The sequence below is a fragment of the Micropterus salmoides genome, unplaced genomic scaffold (assembly GCF_014851395.1).
Source record: "Micropterus salmoides isolate LMB-PRFRI ecotype aquatic unplaced genomic scaffold, ASM1485139v1 Ms_hic_scaffold_1186, whole genome shotgun sequence".
NCBI lineage: Eukaryota > Metazoa > Chordata > Actinopteri > Centrarchiformes > Centrarchidae > Micropterus > Micropterus salmoides.
In genome coordinates this window covers 1-10,470 of record NW_024040248.1, presented here as the reverse complement: position 1 = coordinate 10,470, position 10,470 = coordinate 1, and the positions used below count along the sequence as shown (strand labels likewise).

General features: G+C 41.5%; 1 long non-coding RNA gene across 1 annotated transcript; it reads left to right on the top strand.

Moving 5' to 3' along the window:
* Positions 1–227: 227 nt before the first annotated feature.
* Positions 228–10,470, top strand: LOC119898528. The gene is made up of 3 exons (XR_005443581.1): positions 228–282; positions 10,181–10,227; positions 10,446–10,470. It is a non-coding gene; the product is annotated as an uncharacterized LOC119898528 (long non-coding RNA).

Sequence of the window (10,470 nt, the reverse complement as noted above, 5' to 3'; positions counted from 1 at the left end):
AAATCCTCTTCATCTGATTTTAGGTTCATGTTAGTGAAAATGGTCTGTAGATTTTCCTGCTGCATGATTTTCTAAAACACAGAGTTTATGATGTTTTCCTGATTCCAGGCTGTCAGGCTGTCTGATCACAGAGGAAGGCTGTGCTTCTCTGGCCTCAGCTCTGAGCTCCAACCCCTCCCATCTGAGAGAGCTGGACCTGAGCTACAATCATCCAGGAGAGTCAGGGGTGAAGCTGCTGTCTGCTGGATTGGAGGAGCCACACTGGAGACTGGACACTCTCAGGTTTGGACAGACAGCAAGAGCTCACACACTGCAGATGTCTGTTTCTGTTATTTTATGTCAGTCTACTGGAGTCCATCATCATGAAGGACTTCTTATTCCTCCTCATTCTGTTCAGAGCAGTGAGTAGGCCTGAGATAGGAAAAGGCTCTCCAGAAGTCTTATCGATTGGAAACCATTAGAAACATCAGAAACTTGGATGTAAAGTCATTCTAATGTGAGACCTGCTTGCAGCATTTCTCTATGGATAGAATCAGGGGTGGACTGGTAATCTGGCATACCAGGTAAATGCCTTGTGGCCAACGAAACTTTGGGGCCAGTGTAACATAAATTACTTATTTATTCAACTGTTTTAAAAAATGGGCCAATGGTCGGCCCATAAAGCATGTACCGCAGCACATTGGGTAATTTTCTATACTGACATTGGGCTGGCCCAATCACATCTCTTACAAACCCCCCCTCCTCTGCCTTCTGTTTCTTGAGTTGTGGGCCAAAAAAAATAAAAAATTCTTCAGATGGATGCCACCAAATGCGCAAAATAACCGATATGTTAGCAGGAGGAGAGTGGAGGTGAAGCGGTAAGCATGGAGTAGCTCAGCCTGTAGGGAGGGAGCAGGGAGGGAGGGTCATAGTGTCATTTACACTGGGGACGCTGGGGACATGTCCCCACCACTTTTTGAAATGGCAGATGTTGTCCACATCACTTTTTGAAAGCATTTGTTAAAAATGTTAATGTTAAGAAATGTTAATTAACAAATGAAAATGCTTTGAGAAAGGTTTATTTGCACTATTCTGAAAACCAGCAATGCAATAAAAACATAGAAGAAACATCTGTGTTGTCCAAAAAAATAACTTAAGCTAAAAAAAAGCTACAGATTACTGCATTATTCTATTACATTTTTATATTCTGAATCATCACTTGCCAACTGAATTTGTGCTTCCCTTTACATAAATAAAGACATTCCACCATAAATTGGTGCAGAAAATATCCCCAGAATGCAGGAAATTAAGTGTTTAATGCTCAAAATAGTATTCAAATATATTCTTGTCTTGTTCTTGTGACCCCAATCTTGTGCAATGTCACATCTCATGGGCAAAGTGTGTCGTCACCCCCCTAATCTGAGCTTGCTGTCTGTCTTTTTTTCTTCCTTTTTAATAATATCAAATAGCAACATATATCACCAATCTTAACATTGCAATGGATACTTCACATTAGGGATACCGATGTATTTATAGCTAGGGGGTACAATAACAGAACAATACAGCGAAAATAAATAAGGATATCACAGATATCTGTGAAGGTTCTCAGAAGGTTAAAGTCAAGGGCAACTGGACTTGGTTGAAGGATATCACAGACCTTTAAGCGAGTACAGACATTAAGTAGCCTATCTTCAAAGCCTTTCTGTTGGAGGAGAAACAGATTGTTCAAAAATAAAGTTTCTTTCTCAAAGACTATAAATGGGGTTTTTGTTTGTAAATTTGCATTTGTGTTTATGAAATTTAGCCAGAAACAACATAAATTGATTAAGAAATAATGGTTGCAGTGTTACACTAAAAAAGATATTCTGCCAGAACCAGCAGAAACCTGAATATATCTAATCATTAATAAATGTACATACTGTACATCCTGACAAAACATATGTAATGCCGTTTCTGTATGAGTCTCACAGAAGGTACAGTTCTGCATCGCCGCGACATGTTGTTGTATTTTTGGGGAGGTGCAGGTCAGGTTACAGCTTAGATTCGACGTGTAGACACCACAGTCCAAAATTATGATTTTGCTGCATTTAAAAAAGCGCTCTGCCGGAGAACTTTCATCAATATATCAATCAATTTAGTTTATAGAGCACTTTAAACAGGGTTGGAGTTACGTGGGAGCCAGTGGGAGCTCAGCTCCCATAAGGAGGTCTGAGCTCCCATGGAAGCAGTAAAATCAGCATCTGTTGCGGTCACTAATTCATTCTTCAACAACCATTATTTTGAATCACACAATGTATTTTTATTGTTATATTGTTATTATTCACATTAAAAGATAAACAGACTTAAATGAACATACTTTCCTAATGAACTAATGTTACGCTGCGCACCGCATGACTGACAGGATGGTTCCACTTCTCCACCATCAACCACTATGGTGCGCAGTATAGATTTGACTGAACAGGTCTGAGACCGCGACCCGCAAACATTTGGTGTACTGGGACTTTTTCAAGTTGCCGGTCCTCTCCTCTGCCCTCTCCACATCAGGTTCTCTGGGCGCTATGCATGGGCGTAAGTTTCATCTCACAGTAGGGGGGGGAAGTAAACATAAAATTTCACGAGAGCAATTTTTGAGGGGGACACAAAAATACAGCCAAAATTGTACTTGTAGGCCTATAGGATGCGTGTACACAGAGAGAAGTCTTACTACTATTTTATATATAACACAAAGCAATAGTTGTTTAAATATGACTTCAGTTCATAGGTTCACCACACAGCCGTATTATCATAAATAACTTGAGTCCTCTAGGCTACATAGTAATTTAGGTTTCTTCTGGGATAGAGGATGTTTCTTACACACACATATCTATCTAATACACTGCTCAAAAAAAATTAAGGGAACACTAAAATAACACATCCTAGATCTGAATGAAATAATCTCATTAAATACTCCTTTCTTTACATAGTTGAATGTGCTGACAACAAAATCACACAAATCTATCAACCCATGGAGGTCTGGATTTGGAGTCCCACTCAAAATCAAAGTGGAAAACCAAACTACAGGCCGATCCAACTTTGATGTAATGTCCTCAAAACAAGTCAAAATGAGGCTCAGTAGTGTGTGTGGCCTCCACGTGCCTGTATGACCTCCCTACAACGCCTGGGCTCCTGATGAGGTGGCGGATGGTCTCCTGAGGGATCTCCTCCCAGACCTGGACTAAAGCATCCGCCAACTCCTGGACAGTCTGTGGTGCAACGTGGCGTTGGTGGATGGAGCGAGACATGATGTCCCAGATGTGCTCAGTTGGATTCAGGTCTGGGGAACGGGCGGGCCGGTCCATAGCATCAATGCCTTCCTCTTGCAGGAACTGCTGACACACTCCAGCCACATGAGGTCTAGCATTGTCTTGCATTAGGAGGAACCCAGGGCCAACCGCACCAGCATATGGTCTCACAAGGGGTCTGAGGATCTCATCTCGGTACCTAATGGCAGTCAGGCTACCTCTGGCGAGCACATGGAGGGCTGTGCGGCCCCCCAAAGAAATGCCACCCCACACCATTACTGACCCACCGCCAAAGCGGTCATGCTGGAGGATGTTGCAGGCAGCAGAACGTTCTCCACGGCGTCTCCAGACTCTGTCACATCTGTCACATGTGCTCAGTGTGAACCTGCTTTCATCTGAAGAGCACAGGGCGCCAGTGGCGAATTTTCCAATCTTGGTGTTCTCTGGCAAATGCCAAACGTCCTGCACGGTGTTGGGCTGTAAGCACAACCCCCACCTGTGGACGTCGGGCCCTCGTACCACCCTCATGGAGTCTGTTTCTGACCGTTTGAGCAGACACATGCACATTTGTGGCCTGCTGGAGGTCATTTTGCAGGGCTCTGGCAGTGCTCCTCCTGCTCCTCCTTGCACAAAGGCGGAGGTAGCGGTCCTGCTGCTGGGTTGTCCTCCTACGGCCTCCTCCACGTCTCCTGATGTACTGGCCTGTCTCCTGGTAGCGCCTCCACGCTCTGGACACTACGCTGACAGACACAGCAAACCTTCTTGCCACAGCTCGCATTGATGTGCCATCCTGGATGAGCTGCACTACCTGAGCCACTTGTGTGGGTTGTGTGATTGACTTGGAGTTACATTGTGTTGTTTAAGTGTCCCCTTTATTTTTTTGAGCAGTGTATATGTATATATATATATATAATTTATATTTCTAAACATTATGTTTTGTCTATTTTACACCAAGTTTGTGATCTTTAGATTGCGTAAATCTCATCTTTGTTAGCACTTTCCAACTAAAAGTTTGACCGGTCTTTCGAGAACTCTCCATATTGAATCATATATCATTTGAAAGTTTTCTACAGCACAACGTTAGCTAGTCCAAATCAAGTCATATTCCTCGCCCTTTAAAGCAGTTAGAGCATCATCATTTTACACACAGGTTTTTTAAAATATCTTATCATCCTTATTTCATGTGGCATTTTATCTGTAAATATAAATAATCCATGAAAAACAATATCTTGATAAACTCTTCTGTAAATGTCTTGAGTCTTATCAATATGCTGGAAAATGGATTTGCCATACACAGACCTGTATGTGTAGCCAACAAAAGCACTTTCGTATGACGGTCACATCACGTACATCAAATCCTTGTGACTTTGCTGCAGGGGAATAAAGACACGAGAGACTGAGTTTACTTTCTATTGTGTCGCCTGAACAAAAAGCTCTTGTGAAAAGGATCAGGGTCCAGTCTGACCACCTCTTCCTCTAGTGAGGAGGAAACTTTGATATGTAGAGCAAGACACTTAACCCTTCGTTGCTACAGAGGCGTCAACCTCTGACATGTATAGCAATTGTAAGTCTCTTTGGATGAAAGCGTCAGCTAAATGAATAAATGAAAGCAGAAAGTCAAATGTTAACAATAATATATATATACAGTGGGGCCAAAAAGTATTTAGTCAGCCACTGATTGTGCAAGTTCTCCTACTTAGAAAGATGAGAGAGGTCTGTAATTTTCATCATAGGTACACTTCAACTATGAGAGACAAAATGAGAAAGAAAAATCCAGGAAATCACACTGTAGAATTTTTAATGAATTTATTAGTAAATTATGGTGGAAAATAAGTATTTGGTCACCACAAACAAGCAAGATTTCTGGCTCCCACAGACCTGTAACTTCTTCTTTAAGAAGCTCTTCTGTCCTCCACTCGTTACCTTTATTAATGGCACCTGTTTGAACTCGTTATCTGTATAAAAGACACGTGTCCACAGCCTCAAACAGTCAGACTCCAAACTCAACCATGGCCAAGACCAAAGAGCTGTCGAAGGACACCAGGAAGAAAATTGTAGACCTGCACCAGGCTGGGAAGAGTGAATCTACAAGAGGCAAGCAGGTTGGTGTGAAGAAACAACTGTGGGAGCAATTGTAAGAAAATGGAAGAAGTACAAGACCATTGATAATCTCCCTCGATCTGGGGCTCCACGCAAGATCTCATCCCGTGGGTCAAAATGATCATGAGAACGGTGAGCAAAAATCCCAGAACTACACGGAGGGACCTGATGAATGACCTGCAGAGAGCTGGGACCAAAGTAACAAAGGCTACCATCAGTAACACACTACGCCGAGAGGGACGCCAGGCGTGTCCCCCCCCCTGTACATGTCCAGACCCGTCTGAAGTTTGCCAGAGAGCATATGGATGATCCAGAAGAGGATTGGGAGAATATCATGTGGTCAGATGAAACCAAAATAGAGCTTTTTGGTAAAAACTCAACTTTGGAGGAAGAAGAATGCAGAGTTGCATCACCATACCTACTGTGAAGCATGGGGGAGGAAACCTCATGCTTTGGGGCTGTTTTTCTGCAAAGGGGACAGGAAAACTGATCCGTGTTAAGGGAAGAATGAACGGGGCCATGTATCGTGAGATTTTAAGCCAAATCCTCCTCCCATCAGTGAGAGCGTTGAAGATGGAACGTGGCTGGGTCTTCCAGCATGACAATGATCCCAAACACGCCGCTCGGGCTCCGTTAAAAAGCATTTCAAGGTCCTGGAGTGGCCTAGCCAGTCTCCAGACCTCAACCCCATAGAAAAGCTGTGGAGGGAGTTGAAAGTCCGTGTTGCCCAGCGACAGCCCCAAAACATCACTGCTCTAGAGGAGATCTGCAGGGAGGAATGGGCCAAAATACCAGCTACAGTGTGCAAACCTGCTGAAGACTTACAGGAAACGTTGACCTTGAGTACTGACCAAATACTTATATTCCACCATAATTTACAAATAAATTCTTTAAAAATCCTACAATGTGATTTCCTGGATTTTTTTTTTTTCTCTCCTCATTTTGTGTGTCATAGTTGAAGTGTACCTATGACAAAACAGACCTCATCTTTCTAAATAGGAGAACTTGCACAATCAGTGGCTGACAATACTTTTTTGTGTATCTATCAAAATAAATCATACATTGAAAATGTCATGCTTTTTTGACAAGCAGCACATCTATTAAAGTAACAATGTTTTTCCAAATGGTTCTCAGTTTGTGAGGAAATACATTTTGTTGTAATATTTGGGCGTTTGTCTGATTTAAAATCTCTCACGTTGTTACTGTTTGGAGCAGGTCTTTATTCTTTTGCTACTCTAGAATGAAGTTGGTTCAATATAAATAAAAGTAGCTCAGATGTAGTAAAGGACTTTTGCCATGTTGCTGTAGCTGAGCTTGCTACGTTTCTCCTGGTTGTAGCTTCAGTGTAGTGAAGCTTAATTTAATGTAGAGTTAACTGGTAGCTTGGCTCACTACATTTTCCAAGTGGTTTGTCCAACACTGTAAACACTAGTGTTTTGTTAATTATAAATACAATTGTTAAATATTTAAAGCAGAGGTCACTAATAGGCGGACCGCCGACCTACAGCCCATTTATTATTGAGACTTACTACCTCGTGACGGAGCGTTTCTATTTTAACCCGCGCAGCTTTTCTAGCATTTACTGTACTGGTTTAGAGGACCAGGAAACTCACAGACCAATCGCATGTGCTCCAATCGTCTCATGTGACGCTGCTCAGCCAATCAAATCTGTGCATACCGATGCTTGCGAGTCGAGTCCGCGAGATTCACCAGAGACGTTTTGGAAACACACGAATTGAGGAGACGAAAGATAAAAGAGATTTCACATGACTTTTAATCAAGAATGTACTGATTTTTACATGTACATTCCTCCCACGGGCAGTTCAAAACCAGAATATCTCATAGATCTCCAATATGCGAGCTGGAGCTCACGTTTCTCACTGAACAACAGAAAGTAGGAAAGTGGTAGCTCTGTAAGAGGAAATGAAAGAGAAGAGGAGGCATTACAGCTGTTCATTTGTGTGTTTATTATAAAATTGGTTAAGACTACACTTCATCACTTCAAGCTACACTTTTTATTACATTTTTTCTAAAAATTAGGCACTTTAGTTTACTTAAATTTAGAATTTATTATTTGAATAGTTATTATTTATTATCCCTCCAGTTTGATGTGAAAACTGACTGAAATATTATTTGATTTGACAGTCAGTTGTTGACTAAAACATGTGTTGATACAACTATAGGTTATAGTACTGAATGATAACGCAAGTTCGTCGTTTTGATGTTCCGGACCTTTGCTTCAGGAAATTTTCTCTAACTAGACCTCTTTGAAATCTAATTGAATACCCCTGATCTAAAGCAAAATGTAGTGAACAACGATGTGGATTTGTGCATTTTATATTGAATGAATGTGGAGCTACCTTAAATTCCTTTCTCCTCCCCAGAGAAGAAGGGGAGGGGTCAAAGTTGCTTTCTCTAAGTGCTATCCCGACCAAAACTGGCACCTTTTTGATTCCGAAGCTGATAACGCGGGGCCTGACTGTTAAACTGACAAAGGGACACGAGCCAGCCATTGGCATCTCCCTGAACAGCCTATCAAAACTGGCCCCACCACACACGTTTCCGTGGAAACTGACCTTATTCTTTGTTTTATTACCACATCAAAGGGATACTCCTTGTCTCACCTAAGTGTGACATGTTCCAGACACTGAACTTTCAATGTAAAAGGACTGCAATCTCCAAAAGACTCAAAGCATCTAATTAAGTTTAATTAAATCTTTAGTTACCTGATATGTTTGCCTCTATTTGAGTAGTTATGTTAACTGTTGTTGCTATCTGTTGTTGATATTAGTGCTGAAAAGAAGTTACTTGTGCAGTGTTTTTATTTTCAGCACTACACTCCATCTAATGTAATCAATGCTTGTTCATAATACTTTCTTACAAATCCCTTTAGAAATGATGACAAAGAAATGTTTTACTATACTCTTAATCGCCAGCTTGAATTTAAGGATGAATCAACAAATTCCCCGGTTCCTAAGGAGAGACGATCTTTGATTTAATCCAAGCTTTCCTCATGTAACCTGAGCTCCCCCAAGTGGACGAAATAAGTATTACATGCCCTCGTCGGAAATGCGTTAAATGTGTAAAAATACTGACCAATATGTGACAATTGTTTCCTGTTACCAAATGCCTAGAACAGTACAACCGTTCAACCATTGAGGTTCGATTGTGGAAAATATTTGATTATAATACGTGCAAATAGATTTCTTTTCTTTAGATGTTAAGTTTTGAAAGGCAGTCCTGGGGAAACCTGAGACGCCCCCGGGGAACCACGCCCCAGGCAACAAAAGAGCGACACGCGACCTGCTCGCTAGTCTCTTCCCTTCTCTCGCTCTGGATGCTTCGGCACGAGCAGCGTGCCTCGCCAGGCAACACGCCCAGACTCGGCCAGCGAAACAAACAGGCCTTTGTTCGCCTGAAGCTACACACCTGAAGTGCCGCGACATCGATCTGCCTTCAGTTTGTTTTATTTTCTTTATTTCTTTTGTTTGTTAAAGTTATGAGTCCGTTAAGTTACACTGGACTAATTCAGGAACGACCAAGTTCCATTTTAAGCCTTTTTCGTCGAAGCCAACTTCACCGAGGTCAGACCAAGCCACGTGGTCTCGCCAACTGCAACGAAGGAAACCTGAAACAGCCGAATTGCCAGACGGAGGAGGCGTTTTCAATCAGACACGGAGAACCCTGGAGAATCCCTAGCAAAAAGCCAGGATCGGCAGCTAGCGTGGGACCCGTGCAACAGGCCAAAAGCAGGCTGTCGACAAGCAGTAAGACTTAACACACGTTCTGTGATCAGATGTCCATTTTAACTCCTAAACTATAGCATTAGTTTACTTTCATTAGCTTCTTCTATGCCGTATTAGTCAAATGCTTCCCACAATCGAACCTCCAGGCTCATTGTTCAGCAAATGTTTGTTCCCTGTATCCAACCATCTTTTTATCACCTTAGTTAGAGAATAAATTCACTGTAATATAATCAAGAGCTGTGTGTGTTGCCTATTTATAGTTCCTGCCAAGAGAATTGACCCTTTAGATATGAGACTGACTGACTGATTTAAGATAATTGAGCGATTATTAACTAACTGATCACTAGTAATAATTGTATAATTATTCAAACTACCTAGAGGTCCGGAGACTCTAGGATTATAACAACTCCGGTGGTGCCCTTAACGAGGAAATTTAGATTTTATGAATCAAAATTCATAATTGGGTATCAATTCTCATAAATTTATTAAAATGAATAACTAATAAATTTAGGTCCACTACAAAAACAAATGCGCACATTTAGATGCATATAATTATTTGCTGCTGAGAGAAACACCTTCTCGGTGCCTTTATTCTCTGTTAACTTCATCATTTAGCCTCATCTGTCTCTGTGAAATACAGTCCTTTATTGATATGAAATTCCCAAGTCAGTTTTGTGCTAATCACAAACTTGTCTCAAAGCTTTACAATCTGTACATCATGTGGCCTCTCTGTCCTCAGACCCTCTGTTTCTGACAGAAATTACTCAATACAAGTTGAATCTGATCTGAGAACAGTCTGGAAACAGTTTAGTTGTTCATGTGTGAATGCTGGTCAAACTGTTTATTTAGCGGGACAACATGCAGAGGACAATATTTGACATCCTGCTCTCATATTAGTTGTCTTCTTCTTCAGGTCCTTTTCTCAGACAGTGAAAGAATCCTGGAGACAGTTGACACAGATGAGTTTCGCCTGTTTCCTGTCACACTGACAAACTGAGGAACACTGCTTCATGTTGAACAGCAGTTAGGACTCATGTTGGATAGAAAATCACTCTGACTGTGTTCTTCCTCCAGGGTGGACCATGGTGGAGAGCAGAGGTTAAAACCTGGTCTGAGGAAGTGTAAGTGTGGATTAATCTGACTGCATGGACAAAACAGCCACAGTCAGTTTCTCTTAATTACAAGTGATAGTTGTGAATTTATTCATTCAAACATTACTGACTAAATGCATCATCATTAAATTTATAGAATGAACAACATCAGCACACAAACAAAGAATAAACCTTCAGATATGTCTGATGATAAACTGCTGCTTGTTGTGTCTCGTTCTCTCCATCAGATCTCTGTGAACTCACACTGGACAC